General features: G+C 33.9%; 1 long non-coding RNA gene across 1 annotated transcript in view; it reads right to left on the bottom strand.

Annotated features, from left to right (window-relative positions):
* LOC109267647 (uncharacterized) overlaps nt 1-18,141 on the bottom strand; it is a 153,244-nt gene that overhangs the window by 122,085 nt on the left and 13,018 nt on the right. The window contains exon 2 of the long non-coding RNA XR_008423788.1: nt 13,319-13,397. This is a non-coding gene — a long non-coding RNA (uncharacterized LOC109267647). The remainder of the gene's footprint in view (nt 1-13,318; nt 13,398-18,141) is intronic.

Consider the following 18,141-nt stretch of genomic DNA (forward strand, 5'->3'; position numbering starts at 1 on the left):
CATCTCTCAAATAATTGGAAATTTTCCTCAGACTCTTGTTTTTCAGTAGGAGTCTGGGTGCAGCAAAGAACCACTTAATCATCTTCTATAATCAGAGGCTGCATATTTGTCAGTTCTCCATCTGGAAAGAACCAACTATTAGATTGTGAACTTCAGATATATGATACTAAAGCAACATATTTGATCAGATATTTTCATGGACTTCTATTAATCTATGTACATGTCCTCCTCTTGATTTGACTCTTGCCTCTTATAAGTCTCTCATTATAACTCCAATTCTCACACTTTTATTTCTAAATAGCAAAATATAGCAAATATAATTTACAATAAAATTATCACATTGTAGAACTTTCAATATATTAAAAAAATGTTCACTTAAAATCTTCTTATAGAACTTGGAATTGGGAGTAGCAATGCATAAAAACAGACTAATTAAAAAGGAGCAAAGCCTCTGAATAGACATTACACCAGAGAAGATCTACAAATGACCAATAAGCACACGAGGATATGCTAGACACCATTAATTATCAGAAAAATCAGTTTTAAACTACAATGGGATACCACTTTATGCCTAAGACATGACTAATAACAAAGACAGATGGATGGGAAGAAATGTGAACATTCATATAATGCTGGTGGTTATGTAAACTAAAACACTGCAGCCATTTTGGAAACAGTTTGGTATTTTCTGAAAATGTTAGACATAGAATTACTATGTGATCTTACATATATACCAAGAGAAATGAAAACACACATCCACTCAAACATGTATACAAATGTTCATGGCAGCATTATTCACAATAGCCAAAATGTTGGATCAACCCAAATATTTTTATTATTTATCTTATGTATGGATGGATGGATGGATGGGTGTGTGTGTGTGTGTGTGTGTGTGTGTGTGTGTGCGTGTCAGCTTCACACTCAGTGCAGAGCCCAACACAGGGCTTGAACTCACAACCCTGAGATCAAGACCTGAGCTGAAATCAAGAGTCAGACACTTAACCAACTAAGTTACCCAGACACCCCTCAATTTTTTTAAAATAAAGAATGGATAAATGTAGTATATTTATAAAATGCAATATTATCCAGCAGTAAAAAGGAAAGAAGTACTGATACATACTGTAACATGTATGAACCTTGAACCCAACATGCTAATGAAAGAAGCCAGTGACAAAAAGGCCATATATTATATCATTCCATTTGTAGGATATATCCATAATAGACGAAGATACAGAGAAAGAAAGCATATTAGTGGTTGCCTACAGCTGGAAGGAATGGAAAATATTTGGCAATACATACAGGCTTCTTTTTGGAGTAACAAATTTTCTAAAATTACATTTTTATGATGTTTGGTGTTGTACAACTCTATACTAAAAAACATTGAATTTAGTTCAATTTATTTAGTTCATTGAATTTAGTTCATTGAATTTAGTTCATTGAATTTAGTTCAATGAATTTAGTTCATTGAATTTAATTCACCCATTTTTAATGGGTGAATTATATGGTATATGGATTACATCTTAATGAAAGTATATATTTATTCAGGATACTGGCCGTAAATCCAAATAGTTTGTACAGCACTCTGGTTTGTCACTTTTTGTTCCCTATTACTGGAATTATACTGTATCAATTTATGAATAGTAGTTAGAGACATGAGATCTAATCTAGGCAGTTTAAACAAAAAAGGATTTAAGGAATATTAAGTTTCTTCATAACCTTTATATAGGCTATAGAACCAGACTTAATATAAGGAAGACTGTAAAAACAGAATTCAGGTTCCATGGGGCACCTGAGTGGCTTAGTCGGTTAGGCTTCCGACTTCGGGTCAGGTCATAATCTTGTGGTTCCTGAGTTTAAGTCCCTTGTCAGGCTCTGTGCTGACAGCTCAGAGCCTGAAGCCTGCTTCAGATTCTGTGTCTCCCTCTCTCTCTGCTCCTCCCCCACTCACACTCTGTCTCTGTCTCTCAAACTGAATAAATATTAAAAAAAAAAAAAAGAAACTCAAGTTCCAAAACTGCTTCCTTAAGGATTCCTTAAGACAAATAAATAATAGGGAAAACTTAAAACTGTGTTCCATTTGGATCACCCTAAACTACAACTTGAATCTATATTTGGCATATACTCTCTTTCCAATAACGTAATACACCATTATTACTTCCTACTTCCACTCTTCCTTCTGACTGTCTTCCTTTGACTCAAGTCAAATGGCAACTCTTCAAAGATGACCTGGCCTTTTACAGTTAGATAAGTTCTCCAAAGGAAGAAAGCCCTCATGGTTGATTTTAAGTTGTGGTCTATTTCAGAATTAAGAGCAAGTGAGAGGATTTTCCAGTTTAGACAAGTAAGACAAAACAATTATGAAGGAGTTTAGGATAATTGTGAGGATTGGATGGATGTCATGATACACTGCCCAAGTGTCCCTTCAGAAATGTAAGTGGTACCTGGTTCAAGATCACACATCACCTTCCTGGGGCAGATTATGCCCAGTGTAATATACTTATCTTTTTTTTACTTTCTTAATTCAGAAACTCTTTCTTCTTTAAAAATGAGCATTTAGAAATACAGTTTTCCTTTTCTAAAATTATTTAGGTATATCCCATCCATTTAAATATGAGATTTTAAAAAAGTAACTCAATTCCTTTTTGAAATTTTTTGTTATAATTTCTTTTATGATTTCTGAATAACTTAGAAATATATTTTTGCATATTCTAATTTAAGTACCTTTATACACAGTGGATATGAATAATGTATTAAAAATAATTTTTAAAAACATTTTATCCACTAGGGGTTGCCTGAGGCCAAGGTATTGGTAGGTGATTGACTATAAATGACACAAGAAAACTTTTCAGGTCAATGAAAATGCCCTACCGATGGAGGTGTGGTTTCATGAATAGAAGTTATAGCTCCATAAAGTTGATTTCAAAAATACTTTATCTAGTATTTTTAGTAGCTGTACTGGCATTAGTTTTGTTGGATGTGCAATCAGCCCTATTGCCTTAAAAATCACCACCAAATGCCACAAAGAAAGACTGACAAGTTTCCGGCAGAATTTAGAATGTCTACACCAACTGAGAGGCTGGAGAATGTAACCACAAACAAGTTACAAGGCTACTACAATCAAGCAGGAGTTATAGTTGGAACTAAGTTATCAAGACTAAAAATCTGGAGAGGCTAAGTTGTGACATGAAGGACAACGCATTGGACTCAATTTCTGGTAAGGTATCGATGAAAATCCCCTTTGCGAGAGGGGGAAGCATGATAAGATCACCTCACTGTGGTATAATTTATTACTTCAAGTTAACACATCTACATTAAATAATTCACATTAGCTGAGTAGGTAGAGTACAGGGTAACTACATAATTATTATTATTTTTCTAAGGAACAAAGAAACAGATGAACACAGAATAAGTCCCTCCCAGGGAAGGTAGATAACAAATACAGTCTAGCATGGACTCTGGCATCTCTGGCCCTGAGAATCTGAGGAGTCAAGGAATGTATATGAACAGAAAGGTGGCAGAAGAGAAGAGATGGCCTGGAGACAAATTTCAACTGTTTACCATTTCGTTGTAGGCTAGGCCTGCTAACTAGTAATAATAATGATAATAATAATAATAACAATAATAATAAATAATAATAATACTGTCCTGTTGTGAGTCTTGCCATCCTTTCAGACCATACTGCTTCCTATTAGCCTTGGGAATTACAAGAGAATTTTTTTGCATTTGATACTTAAACTCTATTAAAAAGCAACAAAAACAAAAAACTGATGGACCAAGAAAGACACTAAGAAAAAAATCTATAAACATCAATAGTAGCCATCACTCAGTAAATGAACTGTAATGGCTGATACTTTCCTAATTGGAATAATGGCAATGTCAGCCTAAATATGGATCAAATTTAGACAATCTTTCAACAAGATTTCTCTAAGGAAATACCATGTAGATAAGTGTTCAGGAAGCAGTATTCAGCGGTAATAAGTAGAAATCCACTCTGAGCTAATGAGTTTAAAATGCTTGCCAGTTTTAATATGTCTTACCTAAAGATACAATAATCTTACTGAAGATAACTCACTCACACTGTGGGAAATACAAAATGTCCTTAGTAGAATGAAAAATATATGTCGCCAGGTCTCAAAGGGACCGGTAAGGTTAGGGGCATTTTATTCAGCCTGCAATGAACGGTCATGTAAGAGAATTCTAAAACTTCTGAAGTAAATTCAACAGTAACACAAATTCCCATCATGCCACTTTACATATATAAATATATATACATATATATAATCTATTTAACCTGATTTTCTTGACAGTGAGTGCTCATTTGGTAGAATAAAACTTAAATTATTAATTTGATGAATTTCCATGAATATAGAAGAGAGAAAAAAACAATTAAATTCATGACATTATGAGATTTCTATTCTGCCAAGAAAAGTGAATTCACCTATAAAATACATCTGATGTGTAAGGAATTTTTTTTTAAAAAGTGATAATTGTACATACAGTATTCTAAAGCATAGTATATGGCTCTTTGTTTACCTTTTCAAGAATCAGCAATAGCATCTTTCATCAATCCTTAGTGGTCACATTGATTCCATTTCCAAATTAATAGATCATATTCTTAGGGGTGCCTGGGTGGCTCAGTTGGTTAAGCATCTGATTTGATTTTGGCTCGGGACATGATCTCAGTTTGTGGATTGAGCCCTGCATTGAGCTCTGTTCGCTGGCAGCATGGAACCTGTTTGGGATTCTCTGTTTCTCCTGCTCTCTCTGCCCCTCCCTGCTCTCACTCTCCCCGCCCCCTCAAATAAATAAATAAAAATAAAACATGTTATTAAATATCTTGGATATAAATATTCACTACTCTAAAAACTATTTTTTGTCCTTTCTTTCCTAGCCTTGAGCCCAGTTGAACTACATTTTTTTTTTCCCAGAAGCAGCTCAACATGGAAGTGGTAAAGCAGTTGTTACCATGAATCCTTTCAATGTAATAATATAGCAAATTTCTCATATTATCCATTTTAAATGGTTTGTTAAGGGTGTATTACTCTGAATATGGAGTAATAAATAGAAATAATTGATTTTCCCAAGTTTAGAAACAATTTAGAAATAAGACAAAAGTATTAACAGGTAGATAACTAACATATTATCATTCCTACTAATGAGTATGAGGCAGGAGGGAAGGGAGACTCAGGAGGCAAGTTGACCAAAGTAAAGCCATTTTGGTTTTAGGCTGACTGTTAACCTAAAAGTCAGCAGGTCATAAAAGGAACCACAAGATGTGACTTCTGGAAGACCACAAGACCCCACTCCCTTGGGATGCACATACTTAAAATTGCCCCCTGTGGGTAATTCCACAACCCTAAGACAAGGAAAAAAAAAAAAAAAAAAGAACTAACTGCTCAATGTGAATGATAAACCCATAGTTAAAGAGTAAGCTTCTCCCTATATGGTTAGCTACTTAAAAGAAAAAACTTATAAAACTCTTTGTTACAGGCAAAAGAAGGTTCTCTTTCTCATCTGGGAAGAGAGACTGCTACTTTGTCTATGAAGTAGCTCCTATCTTACTTCTACACTTAATTATTTTTTGTCCCTTTCTCTAAATGGATAGCTCCTTGAATTCTTTCTCGTGCAAAGCCAAGAACCCTCTTGGCCCGAAGGCCTGAGGCCCTCCCTCTGGGGCCTGGGCTCCAGACATCAGGTACAGATGGCACTGAGTCCAGGATGCCTAGTTTTACCCTATTTTAAGTAATTGAAGCAAGTCTTCCTACTTAACAAGCAATATTTCTATCCCATCCTTTTTAAGCATTAAAATATCTTTAAAACATAACTAATTAGTTAAATCATCCTAATTAACAGTGCACACGCTCTGAAAGGCACAAAGTAATTGTGAACAAATGCATCTGTAAGACTTGATATTTAATCCTCGAAACCCAAACCTGTAGCATGATAATGTAAATGTACTTAATGTCACTAAACTCTACACTTAAAAATACTCAAAATGTTATGTATACTTTGGCACACATGCAAAACAAACAAACAAACAAACAAAAAACCCAAGCTAGCTCAGCTCCCTGACTCCATTTCTACAGTATTAAAATTATCTCAACTCCTAAAACTCTTTGTTAATAAATATCTGATGCAAGCCCACTTGAGTCTGAGGAATAATAGAATTTCTATTAATTACTTAAAATTACTATATCAAGTCTGGAATCCCAATGTATATAAAACATTCTAATTTCAAGAAAAAATAAGTGACATTCAAATACTATGGACATAATCAAATCTCTCATTTGTCATGAAAAATAGACATTTTGCAGGTAGGTGTCTATAATGTAAAGTGACTTTGTAATTTAGAGAAGTTTGTTGATACAATGCTTTCTTTAAAATGTACATTTTCATGGGGTGCCTGGGTAGCTCAGTTGGTTCAGTGTCCAACTCTTGGTTTTGGCTCAGATCATGATCTCATAGTTTCGTTTGTGGGATCAAGACCTGTGTGGGTCTCCACACTGACAGCACAGAGCATGCTTGGGATTCTCCCTCTCCCTCTGCCCCTTCCACTCTCATGCACGTGCTTTCTCTCTCTTAAGTAAATAAACTTAAAAAATACATAAAAATAAAATGTATATTTTCCTAATGATAGGGATCATAAAGTATGTATTATAAAATCACTCACATACTCAACAAATAATCTTAATAGTTCACTGTAGTAAAAGGTTTTGGTTTGTTATTCCTACTGCTAAATTTAACTCACAATTGTTTTATAATTACACCGAATTTTGTAGCATAAAGATATTATATTAGAATTTAAAGTACATGCAATCATGCAAATATGGTAAAATATCATTTTTAAATCATCCACAAGTTTATTATTAAGTGAATACCATACAACTAAGGCATTTGGTAAGAACAAACATTTTATTTACATAAGAAATCATTACATATTATTCATAAGAGTAAACATGATTATTCACATAATTAAAGATCAAACCCAAGTATAAATTAGAGTGTGTGCTTATCTGGAATGATCATTGGTAAGGATCAGAGATTTGTTTCCACTCCTGTGTGTTACGTACGTCCTGTGCATTTATCAATTATAAATTTATCCCTGCTAGTAAAGCATTAGCCAAGGATAGAGCAGCAGAGAGAGAGAGAGAGAGAGAGAGAGAGAGAGAGAGAGAGAGAGAAAAGGTTTGAAACTTTATTATTAGAAGCAGTTTACTAATCTTCAAGCATAATTTTCATGTGATTCAGTCAGGAGTTAAATATTTCTCTACTTGGGTGAGCTCCTAAAGGCAACTACTCTTGAAGGTTTTCCCTTAATTATAATTGAGAAACTTTCACAGTGAGTTTTTCCTCATGGGCTTGTTTACACATTTGACTAACAAATACAACAATGCAAAATCCAGTTATTTAAACATTTGCATTTCTAGAAATCAACCAATGTTTGAAATTGCTGAAAAGTGGAACATTTCCATCAGCCAAAACGTATTTAGAGAGCACAGAAAGAGCATGTTTTTCCCCAAGTAGAAGAAAAACTCACCCTTGAAGTTATAGAGGTGTAGGTATTGCTGCTAAGGATTTTTTTTCTGGGAATGCTAGCTGAGAAATGCTGGATTTGTTCTTGAGGGCTTTATAGTATTACTAAGAAGAGGATTTCTATTGAAAAAAAGGATGAAGTTATATAAAAAAAGAAAAAGGATGAAGGTATAGACTATATAAGTTTATTTTCTTTCTAGTTAGTATATGTTGAAAAGACAAAAAGGATGGGTGTTGACTTTTGGATTTTTTTCCCTTTCCTATACCAGAGCCTTTTGAGGAGCTGAAGACATAGCACTAACAAAATGACTAATTCACGTTCACTTCTGTAGCTAGTACTGCACCAAGTCTTTTCTATTTAATTTTATTGAGTTCCCCCAAACTACTTAAGGAAGTAGGTATTATTCTCTCTTATGAAGACATTGAAACACATGTAAAGTTATGGGCTCAAAGTGACATAGCTGGTGTTCCCAAAGCTAAGAGTCTTTAACCTATTCTTTTTTTTTTTAATTTTTAATGTTTATTTATTTTTGAGACAGAGGGAGACAGAGCATGAGTGGGAGAAGGGCATAGACAAACGGAGACACAGAATCTGAAACAGGCTCCGGGCTCTGAGCTGTCAGCACAGAGCCCAACCGGGCTTGAACCCACGAACCGTGAGATCATGACCTGAGCCGAAGTTGGACACTTAACCGACTGAGCCACCCAGATGCCCCTTTAACCTACATTCTTAACCACTAGCCTCTCTGTATGTATGTGTATATATATGTACACACACACACACACACACACACATACATATATATATATAATGTAAATCTATCAATATATACACATTTAAATTGAATTTTTTCCCATCAGGAATCCTGTCCCTTTTCTTCATCTTCTTTCATCCTTTACCTCTTCATATTTAACGCATATTTATTCTTCACCCATCCTATGCTTTCAGTTTTTCTCCTTTTGCTGACAAATTTTACAATGAGTACATAAATTCTATTTAGTGTCTCAATGTCCTCATCTTGTGCATACCCTCAATTCATTACAAAATGGCATTTACTCTCAATAGTCTTTCATAGTATAGACTATATTTACTGCAATTTTTCAAAGCCTCAGAGATTGTGATACAGTAAATCTGTAATACAGATTTTTTTTACAAGTACCTACTGTGGTTTTCTCTATTTTTTTTTTCTTTAAGCATGATCATTTTCAGTTGTTTGTCACAACTTCTTAATCTTCTTAATGGGTTTGTTTCAATCTCTTACAAGTTGTTTTAAAACCAGAACCACTGTGTCAGCCTTCTCCCACCTCATCCTTCACATTCTTTACTTAGAATCCATGACTTCAAACAACATCAATGGAAAGATGCTTCTCCAATCTGTCTCTCCAGTCAAGAATTGTCTTCTGATTTCTAAATCTTTATATGAAATGTGGATAACCCCGCATTAAATTCAATATATATCTGATCTTATTGTATGTTTTATGCCAAACTTTTCTATTCAGCATCCTAGTTAAGAGTGCTGCTAAACCCAGAGAGATACCAGAGATTCAAAACCATATTCTCCTCACTCATCTCCCACACCCAACCAACTTATCAATTACATCTCCATAACAATTTAGAATGTTTCTACCTTTCCAGCTTGATTTTTCCTTCTTACATTACTGTTTCTATCATCATCTGTGACTCAGATTTCATTGTCTGACAATGTAATGCTTTTTCTTATTCCAAATTTTATCTCACATTTCTATTCCTAACATTGCTGAAAGGTTATAATTTTAACATACAAATAACTATATCCCTCCAACTAATCAAAAATTTTCATTGAGGATTCCATCCTTCCATAGTTTGATTGTGACACTTGCACTTTTATGATTTGGTCTCTGTGTGTCTTACTTCATGGCTACCTATTAATCTCTGGGATTTTAAATTTGTTCACACAAATCACTTATGGGTATGCAAATTAATCCTGCAATTGTGTAGCTCTGACTGGCTGGAAGACAAAATGGTACAGCCACTTTGGAAGAAAGTTTAGCAGTTTCTTACAAAGTTAAACACAATCTCACCACAGGACCCAACAATACCACTGACAGATTTAGTCAATTGATTTGAAAAATTATATTCATACAAAAACATGACCACAATGTTTATAGTAACTTCAATCATAATTTCCCAAGTAAGAATAAACCAAGATGATCTTCCATGAGTGAATAAGGTTCGGTTTAGGATAAAATATCATCCAGCAAATAAATAAATAAATAAATAAATAAATAAATAGATAGATAGATAGATAGATAGATAGATAAATGAATGAATGAACGAACAAATAAATAAATAACAAGCAAACAAATAAAAGTGAGCTATCATGCCACTAAAATACACAGATAAACCTCAAATGCATATTGGTAGTTGAAACAATTCAATCTGAAAAGACTACAAATTGTATGATTCCCATTAAATGACATTCTGGAAAAGACAAAGCGATGAAGACAGGAGAGAAATAGTGGTACACACACAGATTTAGTGGTAAGAGGGGAATGTTGAATCGATGAAGCAGAGTACTTCTAGGACAGTGAAATTATTTTGTATGATATTTTAATGATGGATAATGACATGCATTCTTTAATTCTATAGAAATTTGTAGCACAGAGTGAGGCTTTATGTGTAAAAAGTAAGAAAAAGATCATTGGAGATTGCAGGTCCCAGGCAGGAATGCAGATTGTGATAAGGGAATCTAATTGTATTACAAATGCATGGGATAACCTCAGGGAGGGGTGTTGCAGGAAAAGGTGCTTACCAACATAATTTTAGAAGTAAAGAGTCTGTGAGACTGAAGGCAAAAGGAACCGCTCATAAGCACTGTACTTTAGTTGATAAAATTGTGTCCCAAAGTAGTATGGATAAATATTTTAATACTACTCTATAAGTATAGTGCAATTGACCAATTCAATGTACAGATGATATAAACCACATTTCTCACTGTTGGAATGAGGATGTGTAGCTAAGAGAAGGCTAAAGGGCACTTGGGTGGCTCAGTTTGTCGAGGGGCTAACTCTTGATTTTGGCAGAGGTCCTGATCCCATGGTCGTGGGGTCAAGCCACTCATCAGGATTCACACTGGGCACGTAGCTTGCTTAATATTCATTCTCTCTCTCTCTCTCTCTCTCTCTCTCTCTCTCTCTCTCTCTCTCCTCTCTGTCCCTCTGTCCCTCTCCCCTACTCACGCTGTCTCTCACTCTCTAGTTAAAAAAAAAAAAAGAAAAAGAAAGAAAAGAAAAAGGCTAAAATAATAATTCATGTGAGAATGATTAGAGTTGGAGACATCAGTATAAACCCATGGTTAGCATAATGTAGATACAGATGATTGCATATAGAAATATTCAGGATGAGGGGACAGGTGATCTCGGTGGTGGGGATTAAGGAGTGTGCTTGTCATGGTGAGCACTGGAATAGTTGAGTCACTATATTGTACACCTGAAACTAATATAACACTGTATGTTAACTATATTGGAATTAAAATAAAATAAAAAAGAAATATTCATACATATGTGTACACTATGAAAAGGGGGGAAAACAGTAACTTTGTAGTAGAGAAACCTGACAAACAGTACCTAAGCCCTATGACCAAGAGCACTATCACAGTACTAAGTCATGTTAATATTATGTACCCTTAATATGATGTGATCAAAATAACCCTTTACTGATAGTCACATGGCTCCCCAAAACCCTTCACACCAATCTAGTCATGAGAAAAATGTCAGACAAATTCTAGAAAAGCATTCTAAAAAAATATTTAACCTATAATTCTCAAAACTTATAGAGGTCACTTTTAGGCAAACATGCTTGAGCAGTGGAATGTAGAAAGGGCCCACAGAGACCCCCTGGCTGAATACAGACTGGCCCATCAGGCAACGCATCTCAAAATATCCATAGGCCCTAACAGACCAATGGACTACTTACAACCAGTCACAGTTACCCCAAAGGGGAGAATTCCATATGTAGCCATACCTCCTCACCTCCTCCACTTTAAAAACAGCCCCCACCCACTGCCTCCTTGCAGATAGACTCTCCTTTGTTGTCCTGCCCTCCACTCCCTTGCAGTGTATTCAATAAACTTCTAGCTCCTTTGTTCTGCCCCAGGTGAATTATTTCACCTCCCACGCCACTGGCTTCCACTTGATCATTTCCCCACATTTGGGGGCCCCCAATCTGATTGAGAGACACCCCATTTAAACACCACAAAACAGTCAAGGTCATTAGAAACAAGAAAAGTCTGAGCAATGGTTAACAGCCAACAGGAGCCTAAGGAGATATAACAAATACAAGTAATGTGGTTTCTAGGATGAGCCACTGAAACAGAAAGGAAATGTCACACCATATAGGCTAAAGCAACTAAATAAATAACAAAAAAATCCTTTTATATGCTATATATTCATGTAATTATTTTATATCAGGTTGCTTGGGATTGTAAAAGTGGATGTATTTTTATACTAATCATACCAAACTATGAAAATTAAGGAAATCTCTACAATAAGCATATCACAAACTAATAGCATGTTAACACTTTGCAGAAATGCCTACTTACTGAAGTAAAAAAAAAAAAAATTACATACAAGGGGAAATTTATTTTACAAGATATGGGCTAATTTCACTATTGTAGTTTATAAAGAAGTAATCCAAATATAGTTCATGAATTTTCAAATAATATTATAATTCTCTATTATTAATGTTTCAGTTGTATTTGTGTAAACCATGATATTACTCAAGAAACAAAGACTTTCCAGAATACCAAATAACACTTCTTAGGCTGCTAACCTATATGCTTATGTTATATGCTATCTCTATTCACCTCCTGTTCCAAAGGCTAATTTTCATATAAATCATGTGCTATATTGTAATTTGTGCTGCATATACATTATTTTTGTTTTTCTTTTTGAGATATTTATCTGATGTGAGAGGGTTAAGTCTGAAAGGGAAAAAAAGTGATTAAAAATAAGCCTGTATATATACATATATACGTATATATATGTATATATACGTATATATGTATGTATATACATGTATGTACATGTATATGTATACATATATACATGTATGTATATGTGCGTACATATATGTATATATGTATACATATATGTATATATGTATATATGTATATATGTGTATATTTATATACATATAAATATATATTTATATGTATATAATAAAAAATATAATATATATTTTATATATATAAAATCAAGTAACTCAGAGCTTTTCCAGTTTAAGATATAAAATGCTGTGTCATTTCCAGAAGTGAAAATTAGAACCCTTTGAATATGCTCGGTTCTTAAAACTGGAAGCCTCCACCCCTGCCAATGGAAAAGTTTTCATATTATGAGCTCTTACAGAAAACTGCTGACTAGCCTCTAGCTCCACCAGGGTTATAAAAGTATTAAACAGTATGATTTTTCATCAACTCTTTAAATAATTTAATAGCTTCTTTTCTTCTATTTTTATTTTTGCCTTATTTGAATACTCATGTTTTCCTCATTATGATTCATGGGATATAATTCCTAGGTGACATTTAACAACTCCTTTAGGGATTGTTATGTAAATAAACCATGAAACAAATAGTACTATCTACCCACACTGCCCCTTCTGATGCTCCAAATTTTGAAACTATGCCTCTTTCTATGGGAAAACAATATTATCCTGGGGTTTGTCTCCCTACATGTTATTGGCTCAGCCTTCAACAAAAATGGTTTCTGTTCTAAAATAGTTTAAAGAAGAACACAACCAAATACTCACCATTAGTTGAACTCATGACTTAGGTCTCCGAGGGCTCATTGTTTCTGCACTGAACTGATCAGAAATTAAAGCTGTGTTCCTGGAGAAAAAGGCAATGATTTAGAAATCCTCACAGGGCCTCTCCTTTTCCTGACCTTGTGTCTAAGAATTACAGCATTAAAAGTCTACAGAATAAAAAGCAAGTAACTCAGCTCCGGGGCAGCATGCCCTGTTTATGTTTGGGTGATAAAACCAGTCAAAGGGTAAATTGGAAGTATCACTAACACTATCTAAATCATTTACTGTTGCTGGAAGCACCAAGTCGTCATTACCAAAGACGTTATGGTAATATTTGTTAGTGAGAAGTTTTTAAAGTCACTTTTTAGCTTTAATTCAAGAGTGGAGAATTTTTTCCGCTCTAAGTTTTGGAAACATGTTTTGCAATCTTTACTTCCCTCTATAGCATAATCTATATGTCAACCATTATATGCTAAAATATATATTTCTATTAAGAGTAGTACATTGTTATGCACTGAATTATGACCTCCGCAAATTCTTATGTTGAAGCCCTAATCCCCAGTGTTACTGTATTTGGAGACAGAGCCTTTAAGAAGGTAATTAAAGTTAAATGAGGTCATATGGGTGGGGTGCTGATCCAATAAAATTTGTGTTTTCTTAGGAAGAGACGTCAGAGAGTTCCCTCTCCCTCTCCCTGCATGAACACAGAGAAGGGTTGGTGCAGACTCAGGGAGAAGGCAGTCATCTTCAAGCCAAGGAAAGAGTCCTCACTAGAAACCAAGTTGGCCAGCACCTTGATCTTGGACTTCCAACATTTAAAACTGTAAGGAAATAAATTTCTGTTTTTTAAGCCACCCAGTTCATGGTATTTTGTTATAGCAACCTGAGCTGATTAGTACTTATATCTATTGAGTGGATAATGAAGATACATCTGTTTATCACACTTCTTTCTCAAAGCCAGTTTTATTTAAACATTTACTCAGTGATTTTTCACCATTCATTAATCAAATCTTTTTTTTTTTTTTTTTGCATGTTGCTTTCTTTCTTTCTTTCTTTCTTTCTTTCTTTCTTTCTTTTTAAAAGAGTGATCACAGGAAGTATAGAAAACACTGTTGGTTATTATTCTACACTTCCTTCTTACTAGAAGAGACTGGAATTTATTCTAGTGTTTCTTTCCTACATGATAATTCTGTGGTAAAGTGTGTTTGTCTAGATCTCTGAAAGTAATCCCCTTACTGTTAGTGGTATATTGGTGGGCATGTGAGATAGTCTGATCAATCAGATGTGATAGTAAATGTGTTAGGGAGGAAAATGCTTCATTAAAAGGTTTCTGATTTTTAATAGGGGAAACATAAATGAGTGGCCTTGGCCTTGCCTAGTCATTATTGTCTGTGAATATGAAGTCTGGAACCATGTTAGCTTCTTGCAAATATGAGATCACTTTCTTACATGGAAACAGATACACTGATAGAGCAGTAAGTTAAAAATAATTTAGAAGTCTTAGGTTATTATTGAACCTTGAATTAAACAGAACTAGAGTTTTCTTATGTCCAGACATAGGCAAGAAGATAAATCCCCTCTTGTTCAAAAAGCAAAGAGTTGAATTTTAATAATTGTATATGATAATTACCTCTTAATTTGTAGATATAGTCAGAAATTGAAATCTTTTGTTTTACACTTAGTTGGGTTGTCTTCATCATAAAACTTTTGAAAATAATTTTAATTGCTTAATCTATTCAATAAATGCCTTTCACATTAGAGAGAAAAACAGATACTTTGTGTTAAATGAAACCTCTCTATTTCAGTAAAATCAATACATAAAATTGCTTGTCATAAAAATCTCCAGGAATGATATACAAGAAATAAATAATAGTGTAAGGGATGCTGAGAACTAACAAAGAAACCAAGGGTAGAAGGAAGACTTCTCACTTTATAGAATTTTTTATTTTGAGGTTTTAGAAATTTGTAAATACATTAAAAAGGTTTAAATTTTTCTAATGTTTATTTATTTTTGAGAGAGAATAGGCATGTGAGTGGGGGAGGGGCAGAAAGGGGCAGGCAGAAGATCCCAAGCAGGCTCCACGCTAACAGCAGAGAGCCCAATGCACGGCTCAGGTTCACAAACTGCGAGATTATGACCTGAGCCAAAGTCGGATGCTGGATACTTAACTGATGGAGCCACCCAGGTGCTCCTAAACAGACTTAAATTTTTTTAAAAAGTAGGGTGTGCCTGGGTGGCTCTGTCAGTTGAGTGTCTGACTTTGGCTCAAGTCATGATCTCACAATTCGTGAGTTCGAGTTGGATCCCCACATCAGGTGCTCTGCTGTCAGTGTGGAGCCCACTTTAAATCCTCTGTCTCTCTCTCTCTCTCTCTCTCTGTCTCTCTCTCTCTCTCTCTCTCTGCCCCCCGCACCCTCATGCTCTCTCTCTCTCAAAAATAAATTGAAACATTAAAAACAAAAAAGTAAAACTAAGGAGGCTTTAAAAATCAGACATTTAAGGGAAATAAAAATTGAAAAGTTCCTAAAAATATTAATACCTTGATTTTTTATCCAGGGCTTCTATATGTAATGAATGCAGTTATAAGAATATCATCAAAACTGTTTTAATAGTTTTCCTCATCAAGCTGTACCACTGTAAAATTTTCAATTTGAAAACAGATTTCTCTTACATTTTCTGAGCTTCCTTATTCCTATTGTGCTTCCTAAATATGTTCATACAGAAACTTGTCTTGAATTTGGGCAAGAATTATAGTATATAAAAGTAGGAATATTTTTTCCAGTGCTTATTTAATACAGTAAACTAAAGATGGAAGGTTACTCACATAATTATCATCAAGTCAACATGTGCTATCTATACTGATGATTCTAATCCCAAGTAGTCATATGGAGGATTCTATCGGTACCTGTTCTGGCAGCTTAAATAAGTGGACCTTGCTGAATATTGGATAGTTAGCTAGCTTTCTAATATATGTTTTAACAATCAGTAATTATCTAAGAAATTTCATTAAACCATTACAAGTATTGTATTACATCAAATTAATATAATTAACCATAATGCCTAATGCTACCTGATCATGGTGAAATTAACACATTCAAATTTTACTGATGGCAGCAATTTAAACATTATATTTAAATATCCAAAGAAAAAAGGCCATGTTTTTAAACCATAAAATTATCCTTCTTGTGTAAACTTATACAATGGTAATCATCCAGCAGAAAATAATATATGCATATATATATATATATATATATATGAATTTAAAAGTTTTTAAAAATTCACAATAGAATATTACAAAAATAATTATATAACTATAAATATACAACTTTATATAACTATAAATATATATGCCTAGGAAGGAACAAGAAAGAAACAATGGAACAAGGAAATTACTCTTATAAAGAAACTCTCAATTTGTTCTCAAATTATTTTCAAGGAAATGATAATTTAGTGAAAATTTTGGTGACTTTTAAACTTATATGTTGATTATAATGTTATCTATACAAGAGGCAGATTGTATATTGCTATAATTGTCCTTCGCAAAATATACTTATGCTTTTATACTTACCAAATACATTTTATGGTAAATTTTTAGTGAAACCTATTGTTTTATGTTATTAATAGTCATTAGATTTAAAATGAACAATCCTTGATAAGCATGGGATGAGATAAACCCTTGTAACTAGTGTATTTTCTTCTACCCACAGACCTTCCATTCATTTGTGCTATATTAAACAGCTGATACAAAATGAATAACTCCTCTATACCTTCATTTTTCTTTCATAAGTGTTTTTGCATCCCGCTTTGTCTTGGGGTTTGTTGAAACCTCTTTCATGTCTTGGGTACGAATCACCAATACCAAAACATCACATCATCAAAATCACAACATCTAGTAGTATTATGGATTCTGAGGCCTAGTCCCACTCATATTGATTTATATTAGTTTCTGTTCCACTCATAATAAATTATCTTCTTGCACATAACTTATCTTCTTGGGAAGATATGTAACTTAAAAGTGAAATACGGAAGTCTTGAGGGGCCAAGAACTAAGAGAGAGGAACAAAAATGTGAAAGTAGCACTCATGAAATATTCTTCTTGAGGTATATACTGATTATAAAGTTGTAGGTGGGAGAGGGGACTAATAAGCTGACTTGGCTATGAGACTGAGAAGAGTTTTCAGCACTCTTTTATGTTTCTTGTGACCTGGGGTACACAGAGGCCTATGGACTAAGATTAAGGATAATCGATAGAGAACAGCTTTCACTAAGACTTAAAACCAGTTACAAATAGCTCAGCTCCAGTTTCTATGAACTATGGCTATCATATTGCTTGACAAAAGAAAAAGTAATTTCCCTCTGTGGAAAATAACATTATCCAGAGTCTATAATAGCTCAGATTTTCATTCTTGTAAAAATTGCCCAGCATTCAAAAATAATTTATTAGACAAAGACACACTCAACAAAACAAAAGCACACTCAAAGAGAGAGAGAGAGAGAAAGAGAAACAGATTTATAAAGAATCTATACGGTGGTATCTTTTGAAAGATATTTTAGATTATTGAAATCATAATATTTAGCAAATTAGATAATATGGAGAATTTTAGAAGTTAATTTAAAATTTTAGAAAATCAACTGAAATTTTAGAAGTGAAAAATATAATAAGAATTAAACAGATGAGCATAATAACATTAAATCAGAAGAGAATCCAATGGCTATAAAACTAAAAGATATTAAGAGTAAAATAATCCAACTTAACCCAAAAGAGAAAATATAGAAAACATCATAGAGGTCATATAGCACATGGTGAAAATGCTGGACATCTGCT

Source organism: Panthera pardus, unplaced genomic scaffold (genome assembly GCF_024362965.1).
Source record: "Panthera pardus isolate Hobbes unplaced genomic scaffold, ASM2436296v1 HiC_scaffold_2, whole genome shotgun sequence".
NCBI lineage: Eukaryota > Metazoa > Chordata > Mammalia > Carnivora > Felidae > Panthera > Panthera pardus.